Source organism: Danio rerio, chromosome 9 (assembly GCF_049306965.1).
Source record: "Danio rerio strain Tuebingen ecotype United States chromosome 9, GRCz12tu, whole genome shotgun sequence".
Classification (NCBI taxonomy): domain Eukaryota; kingdom Metazoa; phylum Chordata; class Actinopteri; order Cypriniformes; family Danionidae; genus Danio; species Danio rerio.
The window spans coordinates 10,512,260-10,533,132 of NC_133184.1; the positions used below are offsets into that span (position 1 = coordinate 10,512,260).

A 20,873-nucleotide genomic window follows, 5' to 3' on the forward strand; every position below is an offset into this window, starting at 1 on the left:
AAAATGCGTCTAAACACGGCTGTTTTCACAGAGCTTCGTCTGTTTCTGTATTTGGCCTTCCAAAGAACACGACACAAAGACAGAAGTGCTTACTGTTTAATAATAATTATGTTCCAGAGAATTATAAAATTCACAGTAAGCATGATTTGACAAAACAGCTCCAGAATCTCTCCCAGTTCAGTGCTGGATTCGGCTAAAATCTCCTCAGAAGAAGCTGTGATATACAATATAATGTTTCCATTAGTTAAAATTGATAGTGACATGTACAGTGTCTAGTGTTAACAATATGTTGTAGCAACCATGTAAACAATGGGAAATGCTGCTTTGCGGGCAAATGATTAAGCTACAAATTCATATTTATCAGTCAAACTGCTGTAAACACACACACACACACTCCACATCCACGTTCGTGTCTCTTATGTGTGCGCGCACGGGACTGCACTGATTGTCTTCAGGCAGCTTTTCCATGTGTTTCACATCTCAGATAATGAAGTCGCAAAAGTTATGTGGATGATTCATATTACTTACACCTGCATATTCCGGATACACGTGAAAGCCGTTGTGTAACGCATAGAGTTAAAAAAAATACAGGTTAGCTTACCTGACTCGTGGTCTCAGCAGAATAATAAATCAAGGCTCAACAGGTAGCATCCAACATCTTGTGCTTTATTCTTCTGTCACGATATATTACAGAAAATAACCTAATCCGAGCATCAGAGAAAAAGAAAAAGAAAGTCCCGCGCACATGCGCTTCTTACAGAAAGTTCACACATTCACACACACAGAGGCAGACAACCTTCACTTCGCACACACAATAGCAAACTCTTAAAGGAGCCGCACCCCATTTTTATTCGTTACAGACTTGTAGAGAGGTTGACTGAGGTTTACACAGCAGAAAAGCACGTGCTGTTAAGGCGTAACGTGGAGCCGAACCTGGAATAGCAGCACATCATGACGATGACCAATTAGAGTCACTTAAGAGCGGGCCTTTCAGAGGAACTAGGAAATTAGACAGTCATTTTCATGTTAGCTGAATAGCTGTGTATAATCAAAGTGAGATATATGAAAAAATAATGCGATTTTTTTTTTTTTGTGAAACATGAGCACACGTTGCTTTGCATCTTATAAACACAACCAAGCCTTAAAATTACATTATGGACCACCCCATTAAAAAAACAGCCATTGTTTGCATGCAGCCAACTAAGACCATACAGTATTCTGTCATTTTGCTAAATGGTTACAAACCTACAAAGGTTTATACAGAAAGTAAGACTGGAATTACTGACGGTTCATTTAAAAAAAAATAAATAAAAAATCATTTTTTCATTAGGCAAACAATAACTCCATTTATTGTGCACTTTGATCTCTGAAACTCAGCTTTTTTAATACTCACAAACGGCTCCATTACATGAAAGGAAATATCCAAAAGAAGAAAAAAAAAAAGAAATGAAAGCATAATAGTGGCTATTTAATATTATTACGGAATAAATGTAATCTCAAAAAACATCAGTTTAAAGAAACCTTCAAAGAACCAGTTTAACTGATTTATTTTGCAGTATTCATAAACTGAGCGAGTCAAATCCTGTATCCAGTGTCAGAGAACTGAACGATTTCATGCAAATGTGAAAGCAAACACATGGGCACTTGTGTTTGCCTGTTTTGTTTTAGTCTGCCACGCTGCTGAAAAGACTGGACAGTTGCAATGGAGGATGAATATTAATTATTCATCATCCATGCGATTATTAACAGTACTGACGGAGCAGTTTCTTTTGAAATGGAGAGTGATACCAGCTGTTGCATCAGATCCTGTTTGACATGCAGTCAAACGATGGAGCTTCCTACTTATTCTACTGCAGAGCCACCCGAGAAATGCTCTTTCATTTTCACAATCAATGAGAATTTGGAGACAACATTAACCACAATAATTATGATCATCTATTTCTTTCATTACCAACATTTAGAAAGAAACTCAGAAACAGTCACATTATTTTTTTAAAACTTAAAGTTTTATTTTACTCTCAGCAAACAGTCTGGAGCGTAAGCTTCATGTTGCATAATGACACATGCATGCATGCTACTCACATGCCTATAACTTTTGATATCCAATAAAGCATGCGTACCAATTCATTATGCAAAAAGACATTTACCATCTACAAACTACTGGATCTGATCATGAATGCTGAATGTTTTAAAAAGATTCAAATGAATAATGTAGTAAATATAGCCCAGTTTCTGTAGTTGTACACTTTGTCTGAAGATGTTTTGGGGAAACTTTCCCAAATTTGACCATGATTTAATCAACCAACAATGGTGCATTAGAAGCCTATCAACAGGAAACTATACTAATTGCCTCACTAGACTCTTTTGCATGACTCCTGGGTCAGGTGCCCATCCTCTTGTACATCCTGTTGGATGCTCACTTTTGTAGAGACAAAGGATCTCTGGAATGAATACATTTGAATGAAAGACAATCACTTGAAGTTTTACAATTAAGGCAGGTGTTTCTTTGAGTAATATGCCATAATTTTTCTCACATACCATGTGCTTATTGCAACTATTGTAACTAGGCAAGTTAATCAATGTATATTAACCCTTATAAAAGATGAAACCTTCTATGTATTTAAATGTATGATGTCTGATACTAAATGAAAGCTGGTGCCAGTTGCATTACATTGGTGTACAAGAAAAACTAGTAGTACAAACAGTATTTGTCTTATAACATCTGCTTCTCTCTACATCCTTTCGACTTGCTATTGGCTATGCGATTGGGTCACCACTAACTTTCCAAGCTACCTCATACAATTTTGGGACCGCTGAAACTGCAAGAAGACCTTCTGCTAACCAACTCTCAGCAGAGTCTGCTACCCTGGTCACCCAGAACAACCTCCACTGATGAGCAAGTCAACCAATCAGGAGCGCCGTGTTTCCCTGAGGCCAGCCAGCGAGGGAAACTAAAGACCAGCAGAAGCGCAAGTAACCAGGGGTGGACAAAAAATTAATTTATTATACGTTATACTGTTATAATGGCCATTATTGATTATAAAAACGATATTCGAAACGAAAGATATTCTGCAAAAGAGGTGGGGTAAAGTTCGTTGTTTTCAATGAAAATGAAAGGAGACAGTTCTATTTGTCTATAAGCCCTGTGTTGTTATAAATATGCAGAGTGAAGATGACGCTCATATAAATATGTAGCTATACGAGGCTGTCTGTGTCTGTTAATCATAATATCAAAATTAAACAAATTTTACTTATATTATGTTTTCATTGTTTAGATAGTGAAACAGCAAGCAGGATGATCAAGGTTATAAAGTATACTGTTCTCTTTGAAGATTTACTCATGGATTAGCAGGCAGTTTTTGTTATGTTTAGTATTTAATAAAGGTTGAGTGAATAGTGTATTGTATAAGCAAAATTGGCTGTAGTGTATGAGTGTGTGTGAATGAGTGTGTATGGGTGATTTCCGATATTGGGTTGTGGCTGGAAGGGCATCTGCAGCATAAAACATGCTGGAATAGTTAGCAGTTCATTCCACTGTGGCAACCCCTGATGAATAAGGGACTAAGGCGAAGGAAAATTAATGAATAAATAGAATTTTAGAAATTAACAAATATCTTTATGGACAGTATACAGAAATTAAAATGAGATTAAAGTTTGTATTTATTTATTGGTTTATTTCATATATATGACCTTTGTGTTTTATAAAATAGGAGTTGATGAACATATTGGATGTGCATAGATAGATAGCATTTTGATTAAATGTGGTGGGCCGCTCTGGCCCACAATGCCAGGGCTGATTTTTTGCCCCAGTCCAGCCCTGCAAGTAACACAAACAAATGTTGTCTCTTGCTGATCTGGTGCAAATTGATCTTAAGCAGTTAAAGATAATCAAATCTCTGCTTTTTTTCTCATATTTGATTCTATGTAATAAAAACTAGAATTAATTTGGGACGGTTGTCAACTTATTTTGGATCAACTGAATTCCCTCCATGTGTATGTGTGAATGTGTGTGTGCGTTAGTTTGTTGTTTGTTTGTTAAGTATTTAGTTTCATGGATCGTAGTGTAGCTCAATAAAACTTTGTTTTCATTTTGTAAGAACTGTGTTTGTGTTTACGTGCTTAAGTCATTGCCTTTACCTGTCGATTTTACCCAGCTGAAATTTAACCCAATACTGTTATTATCATTGGCTACAGAAATAATGTAAACAAAATTGGTAAAATAAGAGGTCTTCTATTTGCGGGACAAATGGTAAATGAAGTGTAAAGCTTTTCATCTGATTCAGTCTGACTCAACTGAGTTGAATCAGGTGATTGGAATCTTCAAGAATCAATTCCTTATAATGAGCTAATAAATCTGTTATGCCTTACAACATTTAAGAAGAACAAATGTCAATCTACATGCTTAAACAGGTCTTAAATGTATGTTTGTTGTCATGGTCGGGTGAGGGGAAAAGGAGCGAGGACTCAATTGCAACAAATAAGGGTTTTTTTAATAATAAAGTAAAAACAAAAAGGCAAAACAAACTACCCCAAGGGGGGACAAAACATAACTAGAAGACAAACTTGGCTGGGCTGGCAAAACACGACTGGAACAGGAACACAGAGGGAGTATCGACGACGAACTGGCAAAGGACTGAAGACATGAGGGGGATTATAAAGCAAAAGTAAATTGACACAAACAGATGAACATGACAAACTAATAATGAGTTAACAAGGAGGGTGGGACTAGACAATAGACTCACATAACACAGGACAAGAACATGCGGCCAATGAGAGAACTCATTAACCGCATGTTCATGACAAGACAAGCACAACACTGAAGCACACGACAAAAGCACGTGACCACAATGTAAACATCAAGCCACGTGCTTTGACAACAGACGCAAGACACGAGCACACGATAAATGAAAACACTCACCGTGCACTCACACACGCAGCATGCATGCTTCATCCCAGCGCCGACCAAAACCGAAACCAACAAGACTGAGACGCTGGGAATGAAACACCACGCTGCTGACAGACGAAAACACAAACACGAGTACAAGAGTGCACGCATCTGAGTGACGCAGAGCGCGCGCGCGGCCGCATCAAGCAGGAGCGCTCACACTCTGCGTACACCCACGACGGCGCGCGCGAACACACAGAGACAGAAACAGGACCAGACATGGGTAGTGTCCGAGCTCTGCCACCAAAAAAAGAATTTACAAGACCAGAGTGGCAGAACCCTGACACTTGTATTTATTTATTTATTTATTTAGTTAGTTAGTTAGTTAGTTAGTTTGTTAGTTAGTTAGTTAGTTAGTTAGTTAGTTAGTTAGTAAGCTAGTAATATGTTTTAGAATGAATCAGAGAGCTCCCTTATCCTCCGACCTCTACATAACAATTGAAACATTCAAAGTTCAGAGAAGGAAGCATTGTCAAAACTTCCCATGCTTCTTCAGTGGTTCAACTGTAAAAAAGGCATTGCTGTCTAGGAGAAGGAAGGAGTTCTTAAGTTTGATCTAAATTTGTATTCCAAAGATTAACAAAGATAAAGGTCTCAGGGGGTTGGAATGACATGAGGGTAGGTAATTAATAACATAATTGACATTTTTGGGTGAACTAACCATTTGAAAGTCTGGAATAAGTTATAACAATTATTATAACTTGAAGCCTATTGCCTAAACAAAACCATCTGACACTGCACTTTAGCAATTAGGTTCTGTAAAAAAAAAAAAAAAAAAAAAAAAAAAAAAGGAATAACTGAAAGAAATTTGTTCTAGTCAAGATATGACATTCTTCTTTCTAAATAGATAACAGTGTCATCCACAAACATTTGGATGTTAGTGTTGGAACAAACAGAAGAAAAATATTTGATGCAATGAAAAAAGCAATAGACCCAAAAATAGATCCTTGGGGAACACATGTAGATAACAAAACAAATGCTACAATTTATTTTGAGTGCTGCAAATATATCTTCATACACAGACAAACCTATCTTTAGTTCATTTGCTTGCCAAATATTAGCTGGTGGACAGAGAGCAAGGATATGCTTGCACAGCAGTGACTGACAGGTCCAGTCAAACTCATATTATTCCTCACATGTAATTGCACATCTTCTGTAGTGTAAATGACTCTTGACACAAGACAGCTGCGCACTGAGGGCTAATTGAGTGACGATACACTCTCACCTCTCTAAAGCTATCAGAAACGCCGCTAGTGCACATCACGGATGTCGAGGAAGCGCTAAAGAAAAACTTAACGCGAGGATGATAACAGAGGAAGCTCAAGGACACAAATCTAAGAGGGAAAATTTGAATGACCCAAACTGTACGTTCAAGATAAAAACACACTTTTATTCATTTACACTGTCACTTCCGATCTATAGACAATTCATCCACAGAGGGTGAGCATCTATAAACGCAAATCTGTGGGAAATCCACAAGAGCATTTTGAATCAGGGAAAATACTTCATCAGACTGAAATGCAAGTGGGCAGATTTCCATGACAGCAGTGAGATTAAGATGAAGATTGTGTGCCACGCTGATGTGTTCCTCTAAAGACTCACAATCGAAATCCCTGTCAGACACAGAGAAGTAACTGTGACAACACTGTGAATTCAAGAGATGCTACAATGACCTTGTTTATAAGATGAAATGACACTGGAAGGCTTCCTCTTTTACTGCAGTTCAAAACAAACTATTTAAAGTAGCAAAACTCACTGGGAACAGACTCTTATAGATGTAATTTCTGCATTGTTTTAGAACCAATTACTGAAATATGCAAGTAAGGTATCTGCACAAACACCCAAAAAGTTTTGTTGAAAGCTCCTGCAGTGCAAGTAGCTATTTGTAAATAAAGAATCATTTACAGATATATTCTTAGTAGGGATGGGAAGATTAACCGATATGTATCGATACGCGGTTATGCGCGTTCACGATGCGAGTGCATCGGTTGAGCAGCAGAGGATGAATGAAATTTTGGAAGCAAATCGAGATGCATCGGTTTTTGCGAGATGCATCGATTTTTCCGAGATACAGCTTATATTTTTAATATAGAATGTATTTTTTATTTATTAACAAGTGTTGTCAACCTGTTTTTGGCGCATAATTTAATCGACCTACATAAAGTAAGCCTTAGCAACGGATTTGCGGATGTGCACACACTACAACTCAGTGTATCAGGTGTGCGGATGAAGCTAGTGAAGCGCCCTCAGAAAGCGCGAGAAGCAAAACAAACATTTTATTCCCCACTGAGTTTTAAATCTAAAGTATGGCAAGCAACATTACGGATTTAAGGATGGACGACATGACAGGACAGATGCAATTTGCAAAATGTGCCGCGCATCTGTAAAATACGCGGGCAGTATGACTAATCTGATATCTCACTTGAAGCGGCGCCACGGTGTTGTTGTGAAAGCATCTTCCAGTGTTTCTGCATCCCCGGCTTTCGCACTGCTTCAACCAGCTCCAAAAGTGGTGAGAAAAGCATTGTAAGTTTTTTTTTTCCATGCGCAACAGTTCTGCTCGCTCTACGCCAATAACGAATGCTATTGCATTGTTCATCTGCAAAGATATTCAGCCTAGTGTCACGGAGAACGAAGGTTTTAAACACCTCCTCCTGTTAATTTTTATTTAATTATAATAATAATAATATTAATAATAATAATGATAAAAATAATTGGGTGTCACGGTGGCACAGTGGGTAGTTTGACCACCTCACAGCAAGAAGATTGCTGGTTTGTTATATTTTTATTAGCCTGTTGTTTACAGTGACAGTGATGTTTCAAAGCAGCATAACACTGCTAGTTCACAACCTTAAGTTTTGAATAATCAGTGGCAAAATATATCTTTGTAAAACTTGTTTTCATAGTTGAAAAGTTAAATCACAATTCTTGTTGTGCAATGCTAATTTTATTTATGTTGAAAGAGTGCAAATATATACATATTTTTTTAATATATATTGCACTTATACATTCTGTTTATCTTGAAAATACTTAAATAATATGTGCTATAGGTTCTAAAATGGCCCTCTACTGTAAACTGACACTCTGGCTCTGAGAGAAAAGCCAGTTTGTAAAAAAAAGTCTTGGTTTTGCTTGGTTTATAAATAATCAAACTCATTCAATGGCACAGCATCCTCTTTCACATCATCTCATAAACTTGATCTAATTAGTTAGTGCTGAAATATCGCATCGTATCGTGATATGGGTGTGAATCGTATCGTGTTGCATCGCAATATGTCACAAATGTATCGCTAATATATCGGATCGTATTCTTTGTATCGAGATGCGTATCGGATCGGCATTATAGCTTAGATGCCCAACCCTAATTCTTAGACCATGACATTGACATTGTGATGCACTGTGATGATTGTTCAAACACATAAACATTAAACTTGGTTTAATCACATTACTATACAATACATTAATGGCATAGGCAAATAGTGTTCTTTTTTATATAAGTCATACAATATTATGCTTTATTACAATGAAAAATATGTTTGTATATACAGTGTATTTACAAAAATTTATATAATACAGTATATAGCTGAAATACAATTATTTCAAAATCTGTAATCTGAGCTTTTATAAAAATCTGAGAAAATTGCCTTTAAGGTTGTCCAAATTAAGTTCTTGGCAATGCACATTACCAATAAAAAAAGGCATTTATATCTTTACTGTAGGAAATTTACTAAATTTCTTCATGGTGCATAATTCTAACTTAATATTTGCCTGTATGTGATTTTTGTCATAAAAGTCAATAATATTGACCCATGCTATATATTTTGGCTATATAACCATTCATCAAGACTAATTGTGTGGTTGGAGGTCACATGGTACAAATAATTTCATGCAGCCTGTGTTTAATAAATTAGGCCAATTAAAAAAATAATAATAATAAATAAATATCTGATTTATGTTAGATTGTCTAAATATCTAATTATTTTAGATTGTGCATCGTTACTTGTTATTTGCAAGAAACATTAATACAATAAACAGTTAAAAATAAAGAGCACTAAAGAAATTATGAGTAAATTAGTCAATTTCTATTTCTAGGTCTTACTTCTATTGAGGTTCGCTGTTGGATTTTTGAAGTAAAAACTGGTAACACTTTACAATAAGGTTCATAAGTTAATGTATTTATTAACATGAACTAATCATGAACAAAACATGTACAGCATTTATTAATCATAATTAAACATTTACTAATGCATTGTAAAACATCCAAGTCCATGCTTGTTAACATTAGTTAATGCACCATGAGTTAACATGAACTAACAATGAACAACTGCATTTTCCTTAACTAACGTTAACTAACATGAACAAATACGGTAGTATATGTATTGTTTATTATTTGTTCATGTTAGTAAATGCATTAATTAACATTAACTGATGAACCTTATTGTAATGTGTGACCTGTAAACTTATAGCAGAAAATTACACCAATCAGAGAGTTACCGTGAGTAGCTCCACCCATTCCAATGATACACTGCACATGAAGTTGGCATCATATATTACACACATGAATTGATAATTGTGAAAAATTTTACAGAAAATCACACAGCCAATCATTAGTTTCATGTTTTAAGTGGTGGGTAATGATTAATCAATTAAAAAATTGCATTTACACAATATATTTGTGTTTGTGTGTATATATATATATATATATATATATATATATATATATATATATATATATATATATATATATATATATATATATATATATATATATATATATATATGTATGTATGTATGTATGTATGTATGTATGTATGAATGTAATGAATTATATATTTAAAATATTGAAATATTTATGTAAATATTTTGGTTTTGTGTAGATTTGCTTTTTATGTGTGTGTGTGTATTGACTGTATGCATACATAATATACTGTACTTAATGCACTCATTTATGATGCTTCTTTGATTAAAAAAGGTTGCTGGTTCGAGTTCTCCACAGTCCAAAGATATGCAGAATAGGTGAATTGAATAAACTAAACTGACCGTTGTGTGTGTGTGTGCGTGTGCATGTGCGTGCGTGTGTATGTGTGTGAATGCAAGAGTGTATAGGTGTTACCCAGTACTTTCCCAGTAAAGGGCATCCGCTGTGTAAAAGACATGCTGGATAAGTTGGCAATTCATTCCGCTGTGGGGAAAAAAGGGCCTACGCTGAAGGAAAATGAATGACTAAATTAACAATTTGTATCTGTGTCTTTGTTCATACTGTCATACATACGTACTGCACCTTCAGTGTTTATATGTTTGTTTTTGTTTGCTTTGTCATTCTCCTCATATCTGGTTAGTTTGGTTCATGGCTTGTTTTGTGTAATAAATGTGAAAAAAGAAGACTGAAATCACCACCGCTCTTTTACTATTAGAAAAAAAAAACAACTCTGCTGCTACATTGACCACAACACTAAATGTATTCCAGGTGAGGATTACAAAATGATAAATGTGACAATTGTGCCATCAGCAGAGCTTCTACAACTGAAAAATGTGATAATCACTCCTTTAACTTCATCTTTTTTTATGGAGAGAAACAGAAGCATTAGCGCCGCGACAGCTGAATCCAGGTGTTAACAGTATCTCCAGAGCCATTAGACAGGGACAGACACTGCCCTGGCGTTCTTCAGTGCTTGGGAACAAGATAAATGGAGTTTTTCACAGCTTCCATGCATCAGATGGGACGTGCACCTTCATCTTGCTCTAAATAAGATTTGTGGCACCACAACAGCAAAAGTGCACCAGGAGACTGATACAGTCCAGAGAAGGGGAAAAAGCTGCACATTTTAGGGAAAGGAAGAGGGGGCAGTATGCATTGAGGAGAACAAAACCAAAACTACACACCTTTATAGACAGACATGAGTGAGGAAACCACTGCAACACTGTACTGACAGGCACCAAAATAGTCCGTTAAATGCTTTTTTAAAGCATCTTGCCTTTATTAATCATTCCCTTTATTAATTCAGGGTCGCCACAGAGCAATGAACTGTCAAATTATCCAGCACATGTTTTACGTAGCAGATGCCCTTCCAGTTGCAACCCATCTCTGGGAAGCATCCATACATACTCATTCACACTCATACACTACGGACAATTTAGCTTACCCAATTCACTTGTACCGCATGTCTTTGGACTGTAGGGGAAACCAGAGCACCTAGAGGTAACCCACGCCAACGCGGGAAGAACATGCAACCTCTCGAAATTAGTTTGTGAAACTTAATTTAAAGGTCTTGTGTAATTAAAATATAAAATTTTACAAAACTTTTTGTTTGTCACTTCCACCTAAATGGATCAATGATTTTTTTCATGTCACCTAACACTTGAGTTTCAATTCAATTCTTGACCAATCAAATGCTCTCTAGTATCTTACAAGCCCCGCCCCATTTTAAGACCCTTTTCATTTGATGCACTTCATTTCAACAACTCTCACTGATAGAGCTGTGATAAAAATTGCTATTGACTTTTTTTTTTCGCTCTGTCCCACCATTAATTTTTTAGTTGAGCTTACGCCACACACCAAATTAAAAGTGCACATTTCAAAGCATTGACTTTTATTTAGTAGTTTGAAATAATAAATTGTATAAGAAATATTGTACATACAGTACACTGTATATACAATAAAAAAATCTGTCAGTTAACAAGTTGCCTATTAACTATTTAGCAAGTGTTTTCAGTATACATATGGCTGTGAATTGCATTATGGGACCTTGATCTCTGGTCTGTAAATTTTTTTATATTGAAATTTAAACTCTATAGTTTAACAAAATGACTTTTACTGATATTTTAGTAGTCTGCAATAATATAATGTATACGAAATAGCATATAGAGTAATTAAGCCTGCACAATATCAGAAAATGCACTGGCAGTTTATTACAAGGTTTGTGTATCGTAATATGCAACACCAACGCAAAATTCATTCATTTTATTTTTGACTTAGTCCCACAGTGGAATGAACCGCCAACTTATCCAGCATATGTTTTACACAGCGGATGCCCTTCCAGCTGCAACCCATTACTGGGAAACATCAATACACAATCATTCACACACATACACTACGGAACATTTCGTTTATTCAATTCACTTATACTGCATGTCTTTGGAATTGTAGGGGAAACCAGAGTACCCAGAGGAAACCCATGCAAACACGGGGAGAACATACAAACACCACACAGAAATGCCAACTGACATGGGGAAAAAAACCCAAAAAAACATAAAAACATTAATCACAAAAATGGAAAACTGCAAATTTCTGGATAATTTTTACAGTGTATAAATAAATGTACATTATTATAAAAAAGTAGCAAACTTGTCGCAAATTATAAAATTTTTGTATCATCATTTACATTGACAACCCTGATAAAAACATTTAAAATACAAATAAAAGTAATCCTTTTTTTATTAAAAATACATTGGTTATCAAATTATAGTTATACACTCTCAGAAAAAAAAGGTACCCGATGGTACAAATATTCTACCTTTTCTACCTTTGTAAAAGTTTATACCTTGTATGGTACCGAAAATACCTCTTATGATACTGTTCTGTACCTTTTATGGTACAATTGAAATGAAGGTACACAATTGTTCTCATAAAAAGGTACATAAGTGTTGGACAACTCATTTATTACAATGCCTATGAAAATAAATAATACCGGAGAGGCAAAGTGATTTTATGAATAATTTGCATATTAAACATGAATCATCACTTAAAAACATATGTTTAAAGAAACTCATAAACATTAATTATTAACCTCTACAAAACAAAACAACTGGTAAAACAAAACTATAGGTATTGTGAACTAAACATTTAAGACATTTTCATAACATACATGTGGTAAGCATTGTCTGATAAATATTTTCATTATTGATATTTGCACCTTTTGACATTTGCTTTCCACTACACACGAGAGTTGGCAAAATTCCTGCATATGCAAAGTGTTCATGCAGACATTTTAGAATTGTAAAACTAATCAAGCATTGAGCATATCTTGTTACAATACTTTTGCATACAATCTCAGAAAAAAAGGTATGCGAGCTGTCACTGGGGTGGTACCTTTTCAAAAGTTACAAATTTGTACCTAAAAGGTCCATATTAATAGAGTACATATTAGTACCTAAAAAGTTAAAAAGTGTTCCTCTTACATTTTCTAGGTACATTTATATACTTTTGAGGTACCAATATTAACCCTTTAAGTACAAAACTTCCCAGCCCATCATTTGAACAGTATAAACAATTATTTCCATGGGAAGTCTTCATAAAACATGAAAAGGAATCATTTATTTGGATCTCTATGTAAGCTGTATATATATATATATATATATATATATGAGCAATTCCATGAAAATGTCAATCTTGCCATGAAAAGAAAAATGTTTTCACCAAAATAGAGAAACTGTTTCTACATTTTTTTGCGCAGGCAAGTGTTTTACAGTACTTTAAAAATACTTTAAAATGTCTCTGTCAATGTTTTCAAACTATTATATTTGATTTACCAAAGTCAAACAAATAGCAATTTCACATCCGTCACATCCATAACGAAAAAGTGTCACATCCATAACAAAGCTTTTCCCTCAAAAATGCAAAAATGTCAAAATAAAATAAAATCAATCAGTTTTGTTCTATAAAGAGCCAACTCTTATCCTTTTGTTGAGCATTATTTATTTTGGGTTGTGCAGTTTAATTCACAGAATTTCTACGAAATATGTTGTATACTGTAAACTCGCAGACTTTTTTTGTCGCATCCTAACGCTTAACGCTTGTTTATTTTCCTCATTTAAAGTATAAAAATGTTCACAGATTGAATTTTTTTGATCCCATAACTCTGTGGTTTTATATTTTGAATTTTTTCTGCAAATGTCACATCCATAACGCTGGAATCAGCCATATATATATATATATATATATATATATATATATATATATATATATATATATATATATATATATATATATATATATATAATTTTTTTTTTTTTTTACACTATAAGCCTGAAGCATATCTCTTGGAAATGGTGATATTTATGGAGCTGTGCATTTTAGAGCAGCTTATACGATGCATGAGTTTGAAAGATGTGCGTGTGTTAAGCTGAAGCCTGCTGTGCGGAGAAAGTGCCTTGACTCTATGAAGTCAGTCCCTGATACATGACAAAAGCTGAGACAAGACATTCAGGAAGATGCTCTGTAATTTGGGACAGATGGCACCTTGGCAGCACCAGCTGCGCGTTGAGAGAAATATGCCGCATTTCGGATATGGTGCGCCTTTAAGACACACAGACAAACATGTTTATTTACAGCAAACTCTTATCAGCGCAGAATGTCTGATGACTCGTGACAAGATCCAAAGGCTGAGATCTTTCATCAATCATTTCTGATCTGCATGGATTTGGAAGTTGAGACAAATAAAACGATGCGCTGGGAGACGGGGTCAACTCTTGATGTAAAACATTCATGACGCCCTGTTCAAAGACTCCCTGTATTCTCTGAACAAAAATGAGACAAACAAACAAACGACTGCGCCAAATGGAAGGAGGAAAAATGGAAGCATACACGTTATAAAAATATCACTGCTGAGCCTCCGGCCTCTGAACTCTGGCATCTGAAAATAACATGCAGTAAAAAATAAAAGGTGTAAAGACATCAATACATGAAATGGCTTGTAGGGGATGCCTTTAAAATGGAAAGTGAGAGATATTGTGATCTTTAACAATGAGAAGACTGGCAGTGTAATTTACACTTGTCACATGTAATGGAGCCACGTATGATGGCACTTTAAGGTCATTAGAGTGATAAAAAAGGGAGCTGCTATCTTTCCTCATGCCATCTTGGGGAATCGAATGCAAAAGGGAGGAATAAATTACCCTTCCATTTGTGTTGCGGTGTCCTTTATATCTTCAAGAGTATCTGTCCCTTTTCATTGCTGTGACTGAGAACTTTATCAAAGAATCGTTATAAGATTCTTTTCATCCAAGAAAGCCACGGACAAAATAAGAACAACATGAATAATTCTGTGATTATTAACTTGCCTTATTTTAGATATTTTAGTTTTGCTTCCTACAGCTAAACTAGTAGGACCTACATGCTTAACATCATTGCTATGTTTTGATACAGAAACCCCAAAATAAACAACGCTATCTTATGAGATTTCATAATTTTTTTTTTATTTAGTGGCTAGTGAATTTGTAAGATCTCACTGAAATAAATTTGTACGATTTGCTAATCCCCCAGTGATGGTTGGGTTTAGGGGCGGGGTTGGGTGCCACGCCTCATTTTACCAATCTTCACTTCAGTGTTAATTTTTTTGTCTTGGTGGCAAAGTCCAGATACTAGTCCTGTCTTGTCTTGGGTCTGTTCTTCGAACCTTGGTTAGATGATTTTGCAGATCCTGGATCTTATAATCTTGATAACTGACCTCTGGCTAATATGGTTCTTCAAACAAGATAGTGAATCAAATTAATGTCTTGATAAACTGATCTAAGATCGCAGCATGTGTTGTGAAGAACCATATTAGCCAGAAGGCTAATGTCTATTGTCATACACAAATTGTTCAAAAGCTTGGTTGTTACCTTAAAATAGTACGCGTTTGTATCTAAAGAGTTCATATTAATTAATGTCCTCTTTGAACCCCTTGAGGTGAGAACACCCCTGTGACCGTTTTTGTACTTTTATTTCAGAGTGTAGATTGCATAACAGTTATATTAAAAAACAACAAAAAAAACTTTTATTTATGTAAAAATCAATATCAATATTTTTTATATTTTTCTATTTTCCCCAGTGTTATAATCTATAGATTACTACTGTAATAACATGTCAGCATTCAAAACATACTTTCAGTAATACCTTTGCTTGAACTGACCCTATCTAATCATTCATTCATTCATTTTCTTGTCGGCTTAGTACCTTTATTAATCCGGGGTCACCACAGCGGAATGAACCACCAACTTATCCAGCTAGTTATTACACAGCGGATGCCCTTCCAGCCGCAACCCATCTCTGAGAAACCTATTTAATCATGTTTATATAAAATAATCCTGCTTCCAAGCAAGGTTTGAGTGACTAGAAATGTTGCTATGACAACAACTCTCGGATGAGTTTTAGAGAACGAAACGATCCTTGATCGTGTCAAACCATGAATAACCAAATCCAACTAATTGAGTAATCCACGTACGAAGAACAGACCCCCTGTATGTCGTGCTCGGCTCGACTCCTTGTGCGTGGCATTCATTCTGTCTTATTCACTGTCTTTTGTCGTTGTGAACGTGTGACCTCGGTGAGCAGCGTGTTCGTGTCTTTGTAGCGAGCTCAGTTCATGGTTGCTGGATTGCTCTTGTGGCGTGCTGTAATGTTCTCAGTGTCTCAGGCCCCGTTTACACTAGTGCGTTTTAGTTTGAAAACGCATACGTTTTGCTACGGTTACGCCATCCGTCCACACTACGCCGGAGTTCTCGAGCGCCGAAAAGGAGCTTTTTGAAAACGCTGGAGAGGCTGTTTTCATTCTAAAACGCTGCTGCTCCGTCTCAGTGTGGATGGGGAAAGACGGAGACATCTGAAAACGGAGGCGGGGCTGCAAACGTTCGCCTATCTGATTGGGGCTTTTCCTCAATATTAAGTAGCCTAACACACACAGTTCAGTCTCGCATCCTCTTCTTGTAAGTTAAGACTTCGCAAGTTTGATCAAGGCTGCAGTCTCCCCCTTCTCAGTTTAATATGGAAAACATACAGAGGACACGGGTAAATCTTCAAAGGGAACAGTGTACTTTATAACTTCATTCACATCACCGGCTACGTTGTTTCACTTTCTCAACAATAAAATGTAAACATGATTTAAGGAACTGCCTATTTTCTTTTTAATATTAGCAACTTAACAGACAGCAGAAATGTTGAGGCGTCGTGCTGCATATATGAGCGTCATCTTCACTGTGTGGATATTTATAACAAAACGGAGCCGATAACAACTGCCTCCTTTCAATTTCAGTGAAAATACGAAACACACCCTCTCTTTTGCTGAATATCAGTTTTAATAATCGATAATTATAAAAGTATAACATATAATAGGTTTATACATTGTAGGAAATAAAGGCAAGCGATCAGTCAATGTACCTGGATTAATCATTAACTTATCTTTGCGCTTAACCAAAACATGTTACCCGTGAACAAGTAACTTAATAGATTCCAATGACCAAAGTCAGGGAATTGGCCTATGTCGTTAGATAAAGACAAAAACATGAATGAAATATCACGTTTAGCAAATATAGTGAGATTAGATCCAGCGGTAGATGCTTGATGAGCAGTCCGACAAGCAGAGCTCTCATCTGGGTAGAAATGCTGGAGCGCTTGCCCGAGAGCGTGTGTGTGGTCACGTGATGTGCGTTTTCAGCGTTTTGGTGTGGACGGAGAGCAGTTCAGAAACGCTGGGTAAAACGCGAGTGTGGATGCGGATCGTTTTCATTCTACAACGCCGTTTTAAAACTAAAACGCACTAGTGTAAACGGGGCCTCAGTTGGTTTCGGGTTCGGTTGGTGCTAAGATTGGAAAATGCACATTGCATGTGTGAGTGCACAGTAAGTGTTTTATTTTACTTGAGTTCTGTCTGTTCTTGGTGTTGTGTCAAAGCATGTGGCTTGGCGTTTACATTGTGGCCCGCGTGCTTTAGTGTTGTATTTCATGTGAACACATGGTTAATGAGTTCTCTCATTGCCTGCGTGACCTAGTCTTGTTTTACATGAGCAGGGGCCTGTTACAGTAAGGAGGTTTAACCAACTCGGAGTTTAAACTTCAACTCTGAGTTGATTTACCGGTAGATTAAAACTCAGAGGTTTCGGTTTCAGAATAACTGATCTTAGTTAGGTCAATCAACTTTGAGTAGACTAACTCAAGAGTTAAGCGTGCACACCACAACTATAAAAAGGCATTATCAATGGAGCGCAGATATTACAAGTCACCCTGGAAACATCTGAAAATAAGAGATCAGCATTTCTTTCTCCAGCTGAACTTGATCTGCTCATGCAAAGTTATAGCAAATATGATTATTTATTTTAAACTGTCAACACAGAGACAGTTAGCATGGGAAAACAGCTCAAGTTATTGCGTAATTTTATATTTAAAGTATTTAACTATTTAAGTATAATAAAATAAGGAATGTATCTCCAAAATGAGCATCTCCAAAATGAGCATTAAAATAGGTGGTTGCAAACATAGGGCTAAGGTGAGAAATACTGCTTCGTCTTTAAAAAAGGTAAGGAGACCGACAGAAACTCTGAGTTTGGAGAATAAAACCTGCTCCTGACCAGGTTAGGTTCACAGAGTAAGTTACCACAGTAACTGACTCTGAGTAAAAGTTACCTCTTTTTCAGAAACAGGCTTGACTTACCCTGCTTTCTGTACTTTAACAAATCTGCCATTTTAAAACAGAGTTTCTCTCATTCCAGGGTTAACATAGTTTTTACTTAAGCTCCTTTCTGAAATGGGCCCCAGATGGTTCATGTTGTCTCTTTGCGTCATGTGGTCACCCATCTATCGTCTAGCCCCACCCTCCTTGTTATCCCATTACTAGTTTATTCAGTTCACCTGTCTGTTTGCTAATTCTTTCTGCTAAAAGTTCCTTCTTGTCTGATGTCCTGCTCCAGTCCTGTCATGTCCTGCCTGCCAGCCCAGTCGAGTTTTTGTGCTTTTTGTTAATGTTTTTCCTGATTGTTTTGCTGTTTATTTTATTTTACTATTAATAAATACACATCTATTTTTTTTTTTTTTTTTTTTTTACTTTATGAATTTTCTTAATCTGTTGCAACCTCCTTAAAAATATAATACATTATGGCTTATACATTATGACTTAACTGGTCAATTCAAAAATAAATTTTATAGATCAGGAAATTATGGAGGGATTCATTCGTGAAATATAGGCGGGTTGATGTGAGGACTGTAAACATCTGGGGTTTTGCTTATTAATAAAAACAGTAAATAAAATATATACTATAAGGTAAGATTAATTAATTACAGAATTAGTTTCTTCCATGTGCATAAAGTAAAACTATGTGCAATAAGTGCATCATATTTGCTTATTTGCTTTTAAATATAACAGACTCGGATGTGTTTACTATATCTGCAATTCTCATCAATCAAAACATGCAACTGGTTTGCTTTGTCCATAGAAGAAACATGTTTACCAGGGTTGCAGGTGCCATTGTATATATAAATTGGCCAATTAAATTTCATAATTTATTTCAAAGCCATATTAAGTATTTAAAAGTAATCACATCCATTAACATGTTAACATTGTGGCAACCCTGATATATAAATAAATAAACAAGCAGTCAGTCTGAACAGGATAAGACTTTTGAGCCATTTTCTGTACCTGTGGGAATCTGAGACCTCGCAAAGTCAGAAAAAGGAAAGTTTTACAAGACATGACTTCATGTTGTCTTACATGCATAACAATGAGTCTATTGAAACCAAAGGGTTGACTCCTGCTTCAGACCTCAGAGATGTTTGTGATTCAATAAGATTTAATTCTCACATACTTTGGAATTACAATTTAAAAGCGATAAAACTGAGAATGTTGCTGGGAATGAATTGCATAAGTAAACAATGCAAACTAATTGCAAATTGAGAAATCTTCACATCTAGCGTCACATTAAGGTGATTCTCTTTGGCTGCCATCTGTTTGTGACCGCAGCTTTAAATGCAAACTACATGTAAAAACGTTTAAACCATGCAAACAAAATCCTCATGTGCAGCTGCTATAATTGGGTTCTAATGAGGCTGGTTAACAGGACGAGCCTCCCTGGACTGACAACAGAGAGAGAGAGAGAGAGAGAGAGAGAGAGAGAGAGAGAGAGAGAGAGAGAGAGAGAGAGAGAGAGAGAGAGAGAGAGAGAGAGAGAGAGAGAGAGAGAGAGAGAGAGAGAGAGAGAGAGAGAGAGAGAGAGAGAGAGAGAGAGAGAGAGAGAGAGAGAGAGAGAGAGAGAGAGAGAGAGAGAGAGAGAGAGAGAGAGAGAGATGCATGACTTCAATAGATGTGTTACACTTTGATATTAAGTCAGTGATGATAAAACAAGCTGTATGTTTCACAAGGAATTTGTGCTCATACATGTGTTAACTCTTGGGAGTCCTTAGAATTTTCATATATTCAAAATAAAATAAAAATGCACACGATTAAATAAAAAAAAATCTTAAATTTAATTTGTACATGGAAAAAAAAGTGAACAAACTATTAAGAAAAAAAAAACAAAACAACTAGTTATCACCTAGTTAAGGGCTGATGCTTAAAATGAAATATATGTCAGTGAAATACATATACAGTGTCTGATAATATATTATTTTTCTTCTGGAGAAAGTCTTATTTGTTTCATTAATAAAATCAATTTATAATTTATACACACACACACACACACACACACACACACACACACACACACACACACACACACACATATATATATATATATATATATATATATATATATATATATATATATATATATATATATATATATATAAACATAATTATAATATATTTTAATTTAAATATAATTTAAATGTCACTTTAAGCTGTATAGAAGTGTCTTGAAAAATGTATAGCTAAATATTATTTACTGTCATCATGTCAAAGAAAAAAATTTATCTGAAATGAAAATGAAGTAGAATTGAGTAATTTAAACTATTATGTTTAGTGTGTGTTTATATGTGTTTAAAACATCTGCTCTTCGGTAAACGTTAATTGGGAAAAAAAAAAATAAACAGGGGGGCTAATAATTCTGACTTCAACTGTACACATACAGTATATATATATATGATACTTTTATGACTGTTTTCCAGATGAAGTGCTCTTTCACAGAAGTGTTGTAACTGGATTACTTCTGTTATACTAATAACGTTGTTGCTTCATAATGGCAGAAA

At 35.5% G+C, this 20,873-nt stretch overlaps 1 protein-coding gene and 1 long non-coding RNA gene across 5 annotated transcripts in view; one reads left to right on the forward strand and one right to left on the reverse strand.

Annotated features, from left to right (window-relative positions):
• thsd7ba (thrombospondin, type I, domain containing 7Ba) overlaps window positions 1-20,873 on the reverse strand; it is a 402,275-nt gene that overhangs the window by 229,811 nt on the left and 151,591 nt on the right. The window lies entirely within an intron of this gene.
• On the forward strand, window positions 3,702-5,703 carry LOC141376076 (uncharacterized). Its single transcript, XR_012385185.1, has 2 exons — window positions 3,702-4,423; window positions 5,259-5,703. It is a non-coding gene; the product is annotated as an uncharacterized lncRNA (long non-coding RNA).